At 44.6% G+C, this 14,798-nt stretch overlaps 1 long non-coding RNA gene across 1 annotated transcript; it reads right to left on the bottom strand.

Annotated features, from left to right (window-relative positions):
- Positions 1-2,741: 2,741 nt before the first annotated feature.
- On the bottom strand, positions 2,742-14,358 carry LOC131507192 (uncharacterized). The gene is made up of 3 exons (XR_009259385.1): positions 14,050-14,358; positions 13,467-13,609; positions 2,742-2,915 (listed from the first exon to the last, which is right to left on the bottom strand). It is a non-coding gene; the product is annotated as an uncharacterized LOC131507192 (long non-coding RNA).
- Positions 14,359-14,798: the final 440 nt, after the last annotated feature.

The following is a 14,798-nucleotide window of genomic DNA, read 5'->3' as shown; positions in this document are numbered from 1 at the left end:
TACCTTCCTATCTTCTATTGTGTTTGAAGAAGTGTTTGATAACTTTTTATTAAATAAATGAACTATTTAGAACACAAGAACATTATGAATTGTAATTTAAATATGCATATATATTTAATAATTAAGAAAAACATTAGAAGGGTATAGAAGACAGGATAAAAAAATGGAAGAACAAAGGAAGAAATCAAGATAGTACTTTTTTTAAATGAGCAAGAAAAAGATTAATTTTTGATACAGACTTACAGTCTTAACTCTACAGAATACACTGAGAATTTCTTACAATTTTCTAATGGGAAAAACCTAATTATTTATTTTTAATTATAGTAGTTCACATCTTAAATTACATATAAAAATGTTTAATACTGTAGCTTATGGGAGGCCCAGCCAGGCTCCAGATTCTCAGCCACTGGGGAGTTTCTGTGCCAGACCACCCACTATGAAAGTGAAAAGTTGGTACCTTTGCCAGTGTGGAAATTTCTTCAGAAAAGAGCTCTAAACTGTTGTAACCATTTTCCCCCAGGAAGAACAAGGTGGGGTGAAAACACATGAGAAATTACTGGACAAGCACTAATTGTCCAAGTTTCAAAGTAATAATCAAATGTGGAATTAATGCCTTTAGCATCACAGCTCTCCCAAACTTAAGTCTGTTTATATAGATTTGGACTGACTTGTTTCAGACAGTTTCTTTGGAGAAAACAAATGTATAGGAATAAAGCTAGAGTTTCAAGGCAAGTCACACTATTTAGTTATAGTTGATTTGGGTTTTTGTTCATTTTTTATAATCTTTCTCAAAATGTCTTTAGAAACAAATCAAATAGTAGTACTGTGATACCACTTACATTTGAAATCTTGTTTTAAGTTTCTTGGGATAGCCTTTCACTATGAGAGCGAAAGAGACATCCAAATAATGGTTAAACCTGGCGGAGGTTTAGAAAGGTGAACAGAATGAGAGTCTTTGCTCATACCTTTTTCTTTCTAGAAAAAGTAATATTTGACATCTTTTACCTTTAAAGGTATTATCTCATCTATAATTAGGAACAGTATGAAAAATCTAGTTTCTTGGACTAATGCAGAACAGATGTTTGTAAAAGTGCCTGAAATATAATAGACTTTCAATAAATATTATCGTGTTGGCAAAAAAACTTAACGTGTGTGTGTGTGTGTGTGTGTGTGTGTGTGTGTGTACCCAATTCTCCTTCACCACTTCAATACTCTACAGGCAGTGTTAGCAGAGGGCACTAGAAGATGAGAGTTTTCTTCTTACACTGATGCCTCTGAGGATCCCCCAAAACCATCTTAAATCATGGTTCCCAAAGCACTTTCTTCTGCTCTCCTCAAGGAAGAAGACATTTATGGGGGTGGGAAAAGGGACACTCTATTGAAGCAAGAATTCTTTTGGCTGCAAGTAACAGAAACCCAATTTTAGACGGGCAAAACAGGAAGTAAATACTGACCTGAGTACCAAAATCTCAGGAAGGGCACGGACCTCAAGGAACAAGCAACAGGGACTCTAGACAGGCTAGACTCTCTCTCCATCCAGCTGTCATCCGTGCTTCTCTCTGAGTCAGCTTTCTGTCTTACCAGAGACAGCAACATTCTGCCCTTGAGAACCTCGCTTTTGATATCTCTTTATGAAAGGACTACTTCTTTCTAAATCCCACTTGAAAACTCCCAGAGAGGGACCAAAGGGCTGGCCTAGGTCGTATGCCTCCTCTTGTGAAGAGAGAGACCATTTCTATAATTGGCAGCCTCCACTAGAACAATACAGTTTAAGTAAAGAAAAGAGCATTTCCTCCAAAAAGAAGACACTTCTGTCTCCAGAAGGAGAGCAGTGCTGGGCAGACAAAAGAAATATTCTTAAATTATACTTTTAAAACTCAGAATCTTATTTATTAAATATGAAGTAAAATATCATTTTCAGTTGCTTCTTATTTTCTGTAAGTTTATTTTTCTGTCTCAGAGTGTCTATCTCATATTTCTTCTAACTCAAATGTTTTTCTTTTTTTTTTTCTTTAAAAAAATTTTTTTTAACGTTTATTTATTTTTGAGACAGAGGGAGACAGAGAATGAATGGCGGAGGGTCAGAGAGAGGGAGACACAGAATCTGAAACAGGCTCCGGGCTCTGAGCTGTCAGCACAGGGGCCCGATGCGGGGCTCGAACACACGGACCGCGAGACCGTGACCTGAGCCGAAGTCGGCGCTCAACCGACTGAGCCACCCAGGCGCCCCTCAAATGTTTTTCTTAAACAGCATCACTAAGTCCTATCCTTTCCCTCCTTCAAAGCTGTGCTTAAGATTCCCCTCCTTGGACTTCTGGTAAAATTTCGTCACATCAAGTGGTGTCTGGGTAGCTCAGTTGGTTAAGTGTCCCACTCTTGGTTTAGGCTGGGGTCATAACCTCACAGTTTGTGGGTTTGAGCCCTGCATTGGGCTCTATGCTGGCAGCATGGAGCCAACTTGAGATTCTGTCTCCCTCTTTCGCTGCCCCTCCCCCACTTGTGCTGCCTCTGTTTCTCTCAAAATAAATAAATAAACAAAAAAAAATGGCAGATCAAATAGATTTATCTCTATTTTCCCCCCAAATGCTATTAAAATGGTAGGGTGGGGGGAGAGAGAGAACCCTTAAGTGCAAAGAAGTGGGAGGACTATAAAAGATAAAAAGTGACAGAAACTTTTGGAAGATAGGAAGTCTGTATGTAGTGGATTAGTTACATATTGCAATGTAACAAATTACTCAAAATTTAACTTGTTGAAACAATAAATATTTATTTCACTCAGTTTTGAGGGTCAGGAATCTCGGAGCAGCTCAGGCTTGGGGTGAAGTTAGTGACCAGGGCTGCAGTCATCTAGAGAGTTGGAGAATCCACTTCCAAGCTCACATACATGGCTGTTGGCAGGAGGCTTCAGTTTCTCACTGTAAAGAAACACTTCATGCTTGTGAAATACTAACTACAAAGAGAGGAGATGTAATAATACAATAGAGAAGCTAGCTGATGTCACCTAAACCAAATAAGCAATGTAACATCATGAAATTTTAAGCAGGCATTGTGTGCCTAAGAACACAGCATCACTTCTGTGATATTTCTGAATGTCATAGAAGATATGTAATTGGAATCTAATCGCAGGAAAATATCACACACACACACACACACACACACACACACACCCTAAACTGAAAAACATTCTACAAAGTAACTGACCTATAATCTTCAAAAGTGTTAAGTTCATGGAAGTGTGTTATATGCTTTTTTACAGGTATGTGAGCATACAGGAGGGGCACCTTGACCTAATCCAATGCTAAGATGTCAGGGAAGCCTTTTCCAGGGATATCTAAGCTGATACCTAGAGTTAGCATTGAAAGGGACAATGGAGGGTGAGGAGAGGCAAGAAAGGAGAAAGCAGGTCATAACATACAAGACCAAGGAAAAATCATTTCATCATATGCCAACTGGTGTGTGTGTGTGTGTGTGTGTGTGTGTGTGTGTGTGTGTGTGTGTGTAAATTCTTTCTTTAATATTAGCAAGAGTTTGCTCCGTTTCCTATCATATCTAAAATGTCATAGTTCAAGGGAACCTGGCTGACTCAGTCAGTAGAACATGCAACTCTTGATGTTGGGGTATGAGTTCAATCCCCATATTGGAGGTAGAGATTACTTTAAAAATAATAATAATAGGGGCACCTGGGTGGCTCAGTCAGTTGAGCATCAGACTTCGTCTCAGGTCATGATCTCACAATTTGTGAATTCGAGCCCCGTGTTGGGCTCTTTGCTGACAGCTCAGAGTCTGGAGCCTGTTTCACATTCTGTGTCTCCCTCTCTCTCTTTCCTTCCCCTGCTCACACTCTGTGTCAATCTCAAATATAAATAAAGAATTAAAAAAAAATTAAAAATAATAAAATGTCACACTTCAAAATAGTTTAAGAGGTTATACCTATTACTTTAGTCTGAGAAACGTGCTTTGAGACACACACAGAAGAGTAGAATAACGTTACCATTAATGGTCTCAGTTACTATAATCATTTTTTTCAAACACTAATCATTTCATAAACTAGGCAACATTATTTTCATAGCACTCTTAATATATTTCCTTAATCTGTATGTTTTTTATGAATGACATTTTCTTTTTTTTTTTTTTTTTAAATTTTTTTTTTCCAACGTTTTTTATTTATTTTTGGGACAGAGAGAGACAGAGCATGAACGGGGGAGGGGCAGAGAGAGAGGGAGACACAGAATCGAAACAGGCTCCAGGCTCCGAGCCATCAGCCCAGAGCCTGACGCGGGGCTCGAACTCACGGACCGCGAGATCGTGACCTGGCTGAAGTCGGACGCTTAACCGACTGCGCCACCCAGGCGCCCCTATGAATGACATTTTCTAATGACATCAACAGAAAGTGGTACAGAAGACTGAATTCTTTTACAGTGGTCATTTGTTTAGATTGGCCTGATTTGTCAGACTGTGCCTGGTTTGAGTCCTATTCTAGGCCTGGTCCTGGCCACTCACTGGCCAGGCATCCTGAAGCAAGTCACTTCTGAGCATCAGTTTCCTCATCTGACAAATAAAAACATAACAGTATCTATTTTATAGGATTGTTATGAGAACTGATTGAGATAATATGTGAAAAACGCTTAGCGCAGTACGTAGCTCCTATAAATATTCAATAACTCAGATGATCTTTTGCATCACCCTATAGTTACATTTAGAAAAGATTATATATAAAATCAGGTCAAAATATAATGGAAAAAATATATTTAAAGTACTGTGAGAATAATATTGGCCCATTGTTTCTTGAGTGTATAGATCATTTTTTTAATTGATGATTAGAGTGCCTGAACCAATCAAAGGTAATTTGCCTATCACATCGTATAGTTTCCCAGTCATCTTCCCCCTTGATTTTTTGAATCTTCAGCCATCTAGTCTAGAGCGTTCTTCTAAAGAACAGCAGGGCAGGGATGTAGAGATGGTGGTTTCGAAAGCCATATAGGCACCGTAAAACTCACCTTATTGTAACTCTCTGTCATTTCAGCCTCCCCATTTATATATTTGTTTGTTCATATGTATGTTTGTTTGCTTTTTTTTAGCATAATAAGGTAAAACATTTTTTTCTTGTATGTAACAAGAATTATTAAATGCTTCATACTTGTCTCATCAAAGGTAATGACAATCTTCCTACTGTTCTGGCGAAATGTATTTATTGTTTATGATAGCAGTTGGCAAGTGGGAGTGGATAGGGTAAGTGATCTAGGGAATATTTTGCCACCAATAAATTAATCAAAAATATTGGAGGTTTGTGGGGGCAACAATTAGCAGAAATAAAAATAACTGTGGTTTGTTTGGTCTATGACGTTAGTGAGAGTCTGATTGGGTTAATACTTTTTTGTTGTTCTGGGGTTGACTAACAGTTTAACTTAATTTCTCAAGTTCCTTATCTCTAACTATAAAAATGAAAAAAAGAACTTTGTCTATTGTATATTGTGAAGCACTATGTTTTACTATTTATTATAAAGAGTGAAATTGTTAAGTGCGTTAAGTAATTGTGAAGATTGGAGATCATAATACCTTAACTAGTAACATGATTCTACTTCCTGACATTATAAGCTTGATACATCTGTCATCTATGTGCCCCCCTCCTCCAACCACCACATACACATCTCCTTAGTGTCTCCCTCACCACACACATTCTCCATGCTATTTATTAAGAAACATTAAAATTTTTCCAGTTTCTTACAAGCCCTGACTATCATCCTAAAAATGATGAATGATTTGATTCATTATCCTAAAAATGCTCTGATGTAATAAAAATGATAGTAGTGATGATAAAAAAAAAAGATCAAGATGAAATTTCTACTATGGAATTCTTTCACATATCTGATTTGTTGAGAGAAAATTAGAAATGAATTAGAGTTGGGGTGCCTTGGTGGCTCGGTTGGCTAAGCGCTGACTTCAGCTCAGGTCATGATCTCATGGTTCATGAGTTCAAGCCCCACGTTGGGCTCTGTGCTGACAGCTCAGAGCCTGGAGCCTGCTTCAGATTCTGTGTCTCCCTCTCTCTCTGACCCTCTGCAGCTCACGCTCTCTCTCTCTCTCTCTCTCTCTCAAAAATGAACATTAAAAAAGAAAGAAATGGATTAGAAATAATCTGAGATTTAATTCATGCTATTTCTATAGATTTTAATCTTTGAACTTTAATTTTTGTGGACAAAAGTTTTAATTCTACCAATTGATCAGTAGGCATTTATTGAACACCTACTACTTAGCAAGTATTGTTCCAGGCTCCCACAAAAAGCTTAAAAGAAAATAAGTCCCAAATCTCAACTCATAGTAATACATTCCACATGGTAATTGACAAAGGAGTAATCTAGAGGTTTAAGGTATGGGAACACTAAGTGCCCAGAAATGAAATTTAAAAAGTAAAAAGGAAGAGAATTGTGAGATTTAGAATTATCCCTAAAAGAGATGTTGGAAGAAGTTACAAAGGAAAAGGAATCAAAGAAGGATGGTAATGGGACAAATCTTCTATGGAGAAAGACAACGTTCTATTAAGTTCTAATCTGAAAATGGAGGATGACAATGAAGGTGATTTCCAACCATAAAAGGCAGGCAAATCACCAAAAAAATACTGCTGAGCCAATAACAATAGGATATAGTACAAGAAAAACAAGTACCTTTATACGGAAAGATGCAGAAAGAAACTCATGTTAGCACATAAACTCCACACCGAACTGTATCTTTGCTCTTTTAGAACACATAATTTTGAGAACGTGTCCAAGCCTACAGGTGGTGGTTTCAGGCAGAAGAGGAGCTTCCAAGTTGAGAGTAGTAAACTGAACTGAGATTTACCACCTTGCTGGTCATAATGCCAAGGGTGATGCTTCCTGGGATTAAAGGAGTGTGTTCACTGACCCTTCCAGGATATCCAGTCTTCAATGGGGCTTTGTAAAAGAATGTTCGCAGTCCCTCTGTTGCTATGAAAAGACATATTCCAATGTTGCATGTTTTACTTATTGGCCCTGACACCTTTATTGTTCATACAAGCACTCTATATTTATGAATACAAATAGTTTACAAGCAGGCTATTGATTGGATAAAACAACTTTTCATATCTGGAGTTGTAAACACTACAAACAATCTAAAGCCTTGATTCAAAAGAGGAGACAGGTAGAGGATAACCCCAAGAGCAGCCAGAATTCTGGAGAGAGCCAACTGAGGTGGAAAAGAGCAAAAGGAGAAGGAGGAAATGAGGGTGACAGGAAATAAAGAGAAGGTAAAGACAAGGGCTGTGAAGAGAGAGACATAAGCTTCTCCTGTCCATAAAGTTGTGTGGATAGCTCTTCCTCTCTGGTCTCTGATGAGGCATTGCATGTGAATGTAGAGTCCAGCAGAGACTTGGGGCTCCCAGGCTGCTGCAGCCACGGTGGCCTCGTCTTTCCACCTCCACGGTGGCACCCCACCCAGATTCCTTTCTTGTCAAACTTGTTTCCAATCACCCAAGCCCTCTCGTCTATGACCTCTTGGTCAAACTGTCTGTTACCCAGGACACAAATAGATTGAGAGTGTCAGATAACATGGTAATTTGATGGGGGAGAAGACAGTTTGAGTGAACACTGCAATACTCTCTATCTTATCCCTTTCCCCAGCTACCTGCACCTTTAAAAGTAAATGTCCTTTTTCCACCTATGTTCCTCTGTGTCTGTAAGTCACTGTGGGCCAACTGAGTGTGACTCATCTCTCTTTTTATTTCTTTGCCTTGATGTGTTCATTCCCTCTGGGGAGCTAACTGGTAGAACAGTTGAGTCCATTCTATTTTTCTTGGAGAAGTGGGGTAGCACACAGTTGGGTGATGACAATCTTGGGTTGTGTTGCTCTTTGGGAATCACATAGAATACTGTGTGCTCCGAAGGCAGAGCACTGACATTACATGAAGTGAGGAACATTCTGTAATTACATCTTATACTCAAAGTCATTTCTCCTGGAACTAATATCCAACTAATACAAATATATGGTATTCATCACATGCTTGATGCCTGCTGAGTCTCTGAAGTCTTATCCCCTGAATGTCACTGTTGTCGGTCTCTACCTCCTGCCAGAAATTCTCACAATTGCTGTACAGGCTATAAACACACTAGAGAAGAAGTAGTTTTTTAAGAAGCTAAAGCATGACCATGAGAGTAATGGCATGATGCACAGCTCACACCAAATATGCACACCACCACAGCCACTTCCTCACACCCCTAAGTACAAAGATTTGGGTGAATGCTCTCAGTAAAAATTACGCTGCTTCAATGAACAGGTTAGAGATAGACTCCAAGGTGTGGGTAAGAAGTAGGGGGTGTTACCTGTTAAAAGAAATCTTTACTCAGAGGTTATTATGGGCCAGGCACCACATTTTGAGTAAAGCAGCCACTATGGATAGAAATAAACCAATCATCTTAAGAAGTACAATTACTCTGCAGGTTGATTGGCAACTCCTGAAAGCTTTCTATAACATTACAGCTTTCTCTTGCTAGCACCTAACTTTATCTCTTTTCTTGAATGGGAGAGAGGGGAATGGAGAGGTTAGACAGAGGGAGCGAGAGATACACAAACGGAATCACCTTTCTATTCAGGGATTTACCAAGCACCACGGGTTGCTAATGATTCCAGGTGAGGGCATAAGAACTGAGGATGTGCGCTCTCTTGAACTCTTTCCCCGCTGTTATCTTTTCATAAATTCTGTGTATTTGACTGGGCAAGTGGGTTTAGTCAGTACTTATGTTTAAAAAAAAAAAAAAATCAGAATCGGAAACAGGCAGGGCCCAGGCGAGGGGGGATGGGAGTGCGACCTGAGCCTGGGATTTCAGCAGGACAGCTGGCCGGGGCAAGCGCACCGGCTCAGCCTCCCGGCCAGACCCCCCCACCCCTCACCCCCGCCCCTTGCGCCGCCCACCGTGCGCCTCCCCTCAGGCTCCAACCTGGGCTTGCAGAGCTCCCGCTCCACTCTCTACCCGCCCAGTCTGCCTTTCAGGGTCCATCGGGAGCGCCAGGGCTGGCGGCCGATTCCCAGAGTCGACCGACCAGCCTGGGTTCTCGACCCTGTGGGCAGCGTCCCCTCCTAGAACCTCAGGTACTCCCACTAACTTTGCTAAGATAGGAAAGGCTGCTCCAGACCTGTATACCTCAAGTGTAAAAGGAAAGGAAATTCGCTTGCATTAGAAAGCTTAAACATCAGGCCACTCAAGGAGAACGTCAGGTTCGATAACCCCCATTCTCCCCGCCTCCACCCACCCTCAGCCGCGGGCGGCTCAATGGTCCCTAGGAAGTGGATGCCAGAAGGGTCTGTGCATTGGGCCGGGGACGTAGCCGGGCAGCTCCAGGCGCGGAGCTCTCTATAGGTCCTCGCTCCCAGGATCGGATAGATGATTCATTTTTATATGTAACGTTTTACCCCACTCTATAGCTCCGGCTGGTTAATGTTCAACCCTAGGGCTTCGAAAGGCAGCTCTAGGGAGGCAGGCAGGAATGACCCACTCAAGGTATATGGCCGCTCGGGAATGAAGGCACAGAAGCCCAAGAGAGGGTGAGGAGAGAAGTTGTGGGGGTGCGGGAGGGGTCGCTGCTCCGGCCTGGGCCTCCTCAGGCCGCCTCTGAGACTTCAGAGCAACCAGCGGGTCCGCGGCCGAGGCGCAGCAGGCGTCCCCGAGGCGCAGCCAAGAGGCTGCGCTCTGGCTGGGCCCCGACCGCCCACGACGCCGCTGCTGGGGCCGGGAGCGGCGCGTGCGGGGGCGACGAGCGCGCGGAAGCCAGGGCGGGCACTTTGCCCCAGAAGGACCCCGGGGGCGAGTCTGTGCTGCCCCAGCGTCCGGGCTTCGACGCTAGCCAGCCTGCCGCGCCGCTGCCGGCTGGGGACGCCGGAGGGAGGTGGGTGCGCGGTGGCAGTTGAGGATTAGATTCCGTTTTGTTGTCCCAGGGGACGTGCAAACACTAGTGCGGCGACACGAAAGGGATCCCCGGAGGTGCGTAGGTTGCCTTCTGGGCCGCCACTTCTCAGGGTGCCTCTGAAAATATCGTCAGGGTAATGCGAGGCAGCACGACTTGCCATCGCCCTTTTCCCCTTGTTGCAGGGCCAAAAAAAAATTAAAAAAAATAAAAAAGAACATTAAGATAAAGCAGCTGTTCTGGTCAATAGAAGGCGGTAGGACACGGCTGTCCCCGATCCACAGTTCAGGAGCTTCAGTGAGGCCCAAGGCGAAGCTACCCTTGGGGGCAAGTTCAGGTAGAGCGGCGGCACCTAGGGTCCTTCTGAGAGTTGGACCACGTGGCTCCCGCGGAATCCATGGGTCCAGAAAGTCCTGGTCAGATGTCCAGACTGCCATCCCTTGGAGCTCAGAGGTGGACCGGGCAGAGGTGGGGGGGGGGAGGGGTGCTGCACGGGAAAAGGAGGTTCCGAGCTGGGGAGGGGAGCTTCATGCCGTGGAGCAGCAGCCTAGAATTCCGCAGGCGGGATTTTTTTTTTTTTTTTCTGTCAAAGAAACAAACAAGACCCTGCCTCATCAGATAAGAGTGGCTCCTAAGATTTCACGGATTTTAAGCGAGGGGTGGAGGCGCTAAGGTTAGTAGAACACTGTGAATGAACATCGCCGAGGCCCGCAGAAGGAGGGTTTTAATTTCCTTTTTTTTTATTGGTTTGTTTGATATTATATTATTTTCTAACAAAGTGACCTGTCGTCTGTAGCCTTGGGCTCTGGCCGGCAAAGCCCCTTCCTCGGCACTGGGGATGGCCTGCAGGGTCTCTACCTCTGTCCACATCAGCGTCCCTACCCTCCCACTACCCGGTGCCCGCACACTTCCTGGTGAAATCAGCCAGATATACTCGTCCGTAACCAAACGCAAGCAGCCGCGTTAAGTGACGACAGAGAAGGCCCCGCTAGTCCATCCCGGAGGACAGAGAAAGATACCATCAAACTTCAACTGGGTTCAGCAGCCCCACCCCGAAACCCAGAGAAGCGGAGTTGAGGGGGTTGTTGACACAAGCCGAACGGGGAAAGAGTCCAAGAAGTGGGTTGCCACTAATCTGGGATCCACGTCACATTGCATGTGCTGCCCCACTGCCTTCTCAGCTGAGACAGTTCTAGGTCCCATCTCCCCAGAAGGACGAGGATAAAGGTTCCTGCCCAGGACCGCGTGCCAGGGGGTCCCGCGCTGCCCTGCCGCAAACTGTCGCAGAAGACAGAAAGGCCTTGCTACTTCTGGACAGAGGAAGCATTGGTAGAGAATCCTGGGGCTCTAAGGAAACCACCCCAACCAAGCCTTAGCCTGGCTTAGTATATGAGGTCCCAGCATCAGCGGACCATTTTCTAAGTTGATAGAACAGGAAAAAAGCAAGGACAAAAAACTTTAGAATGGGTAAAGAAAAGAGGAGAGAGAGAAGATGGGGGGGGGGAGGAAGAAGAGACAGGGCAAGGTTGGGGTGGGGGACACTTTAAACATTTTTGCAGGAAGAACAGGAGAACTAGGTCTGGAAAGATCCATCAAAGTCAGAGGGTGCAGACACACACCCGGCTCAGGGAGGCCCAAATCAATGAGTCTCAACTTCTCTTAGCCCTTCAGAGAGAGGAAAAAAAATGCAACCCCCCACACAACCTTCCAAAACCAAACAACTTTACCATACATCCATTAAATAGTTTTTTTTTAATGTTTTTATAAAGAGGAATTTAGATAGTTCTTTTAATCACTTTTTTTGGCTAGGTAACTTAAGCCTCAACTATCTCCTGTTTTCCACAATTGCCACTGAACTGTTCATACGTTGTTACAACAGAAGTAGCAATGATTTTTTAAAGGCAATTAAGTAGAATTAAATACATCTTTAATGGTATATTTTATGTTTTCCAGGCCTTCTCTAATCTTCAAACAAAATCTAATATCAACATTTACATAAAATGCATAAAATACTCAGAAGTGAATGGAGTTATGCATCCCAAACACAGTAAATTCTGGATTCTATCTTTCCAAATAGAAAGTTAACAATGAGAAGGCCTCCCTTCGTGGGGGGTGGGGGTGGGGAGATTGGGAAGCAGGATGATAAACTTTTAAGATGAGAGTAAAATGTCCCTGCTTTAGTCTGCTAAAACCTGAAAAGGAAAATTAGTTATGTATCTAAAATCAGATTTCTACTTAACCCATTATTATTTTTTAAAAATCTCTTCCTCAATTATCACTTTCTCAAGTTCAGTTAAAATGCAATTGTCAGATTAGGGACACTGGGGAAGGAAGGATAGTTTTTAAAAATTCCTTCTGAAAATCTGCTACAAGAAATTTCTCCCATTTACTTCAAGACCTCTCCTCTCTCAATCAGCCACGTCTCTTGCTTTCCCCCTGTGCTTAGATTAACTGCTGCTTGCCGGGGGGTTTATAAATCAATCAATAGGGACTCTATATTCATAAAGGCCTCTGATCTGATTACACCCTCTCCCTTTTTTCTCCCCCTCTCTAAAAAATTTACATCGGCTAGCCTGGGACTCCCAAAGTTGCCTGCGTCGACGAAGAGCGGCGGGCGGGAGGCTGGCCAGCCCCGGCGACGGCGGCGAAGGCGCCCGTGGATTAGGATGTGGATTGCAGGACAGACCTTTGTTTGGTCACATTCGCGACGCGGGGTGGGGGTGAGGGTGGGGGGATGGGGGTGGGGGTGGGGGTGAGGTTATCCTCCTTGGAGAACGCGCCAGGTTTTTATAGACTCTCCTTAAAAGAGTTCGCTGCTTTTCACAGGGTTAATTTTTGGGGCTTTCGAGGAATACTGGGACTTTTAAGATGCTCTTCATTTTTTTCTCATTATTTTTTGTTGTTGTTACACTCCTAAAGGCACTCCCGGGTTTCAGCACCTCGCGGGACAGGGGTGGGGGGTGGAAGAAAGAGCAGGGCCGGGAGGCGAAGGGAGGATTTACCTACAAATCAAGACGCCTACACGGCTCAGGTTGCCCAACATTGTTTTTAAAATTAGATTTCTAACCAAGTTGCGGGCAGTAAAACTCAGATTGAGGACCTGGAAGGAAGTTGAGACAAACGTGGGGCACATACACCTTTTCCTAGGTCTCCGCCAGTCTGAATTCGCTACTAGGGGAATGAAGAGTTTGAGGCCTCAGGAATTTTAAAAGTTTAAAAACCGAGGGCAGGCGGGAGAAAGGGTTAGAGTAACAGGTGAGGGGTGGTTGTTTGGGGGAGGGGGGAGGGGAAAGCCCCGAGACCGCGAACTATCAGTGTGGGGTTCCTGCCCCAAGCACCCCCGCCCCAGCCTCTGGGCGCGCAGAGGGCTTAGGCCTGCGAGGCCTGGGCTCCTGGGGGCCAGACCTCCGGCTCGCCATCTTTGGTCCCTAGCGGAGGCTGGTGGTGTTCATGCTATAGATTACCTTAAAGGTTCCTTTAAGCGCTTTAATACACAACTAGCTCAGAAATCATTAAGAGACCTAGAGAAGGAGAAAAAAGACCCTCACACTCACCGGTAATAAGTGTTGACATGCAGCAAAAATCGATTGAGTGGAACCGAGGTGGTGGCAGTAGCGGTGGCTGAAGGGGGGACCCGCGTGGGAGCGGGAGGGGCGAGAGGACCGACTCCACTGGCTCAGGAACTAGGCTTTTCTCACTTGAAGGGAAAAAGAGGTGCAGAAAAAGGTTGGCGGGCGAGCGGGGATGGGTGTGGGGAAGAAGGGGGGGTGAGGAGGGTAATTCTTCTTTCTGGAAGTCCAGGGAAAGGAGCTGAGGTGGGAAAAAGGGCTTCTCCTCAGTCCCGAGTCTCCGCCCCCAAGCCCGCACCACTCAAGTTGGGGATGAGACAACTCTTCCCAAACCTCGACTTCCATTTTTGTTTTTTGCAGACTGATTGATTTCCTCGAAATAGAGTTCTATTTCAGCCAGCAAACTAGGCCCAGGTCCGCCTCCTCTATCCCGCTCTCCCAAGTCACTCTTAGACCTGCAGGAGACGCAAGTCCTCCCAGCAGGTCTCGTTAGCGTTTCCAGCCCTCATCCCCAAATCCCCTCTCCCAGTCCCCTCCTCCCCCTCCCCCGTCGCCCCTCCCCCCATACCGGGCGGAGCTCGGGGAGGCCCGGACCGCTGGGCTCCGCGGCTCCAGAAGCCAAAGTCCGCCCGTGGGGACCGTTTTCCTCTCCACTGCTCTCAAGTGAACAACAAGGACGGAGGTGACCCTCGGCCAAAGGGCTTTTATCTGCCCCCCACTGCCGCGTGATCCCTCCGTAGGTTAGAGGCAGAGCTTAAAAAAGAAAGAAGAAAGAAAGTTAATGTGCATTGAGCACTGATCTTAAACCGGGGACATTATCTGCGATCTCTTTAAGTGGCAGCAGCAGTCCTATGCAGAACAAAGACTCAGTGTCCGAGGCTCAAAAGCTTATAGGTAAAGTTTCAGTTAGATAAAAGTAACCTAAGCGCAAAAACACAGGTTTTCTCGGCTCCAGAAAACTCCGGGCTACTTTTCACTCCCTGTTCCCTAGGGTTGTGTTTATCCTCACCCGCCGGGGGGGAGGACGGTGACCAGAATAGCAAAGGACCTCAGGATTTACCCCTCACTCCCCCTCCCCCAGCGCCTCGGTAATGAATTCCTTCGGACTAAGTCGTATTTGCTACGATTTGTTACGAAATCGAATTTCACATTAAAAAGAAAAAAGCTGAAAACCACCAACAAAGGAAGAGCGGGTGCTTAAAAGTTCTTTGAAACACTCACACGGACCTCATTCCCCGTTTAGATGTCAGAGGATGGGAGGGAGGGCCAGGGTTGTAATTCATCTTGATTTGCTTCATTGTCCCGCAGTTTGCAAAC

Source organism: Neofelis nebulosa, chromosome 3 (assembly GCF_028018385.1).
Source record: "Neofelis nebulosa isolate mNeoNeb1 chromosome 3, mNeoNeb1.pri, whole genome shotgun sequence".
Lineage (NCBI taxonomy): Eukaryota > Metazoa > Chordata > Mammalia > Carnivora > Felidae > Neofelis > Neofelis nebulosa.
This window is presented reverse-complemented; position numbering and strand designations above follow the sequence as displayed.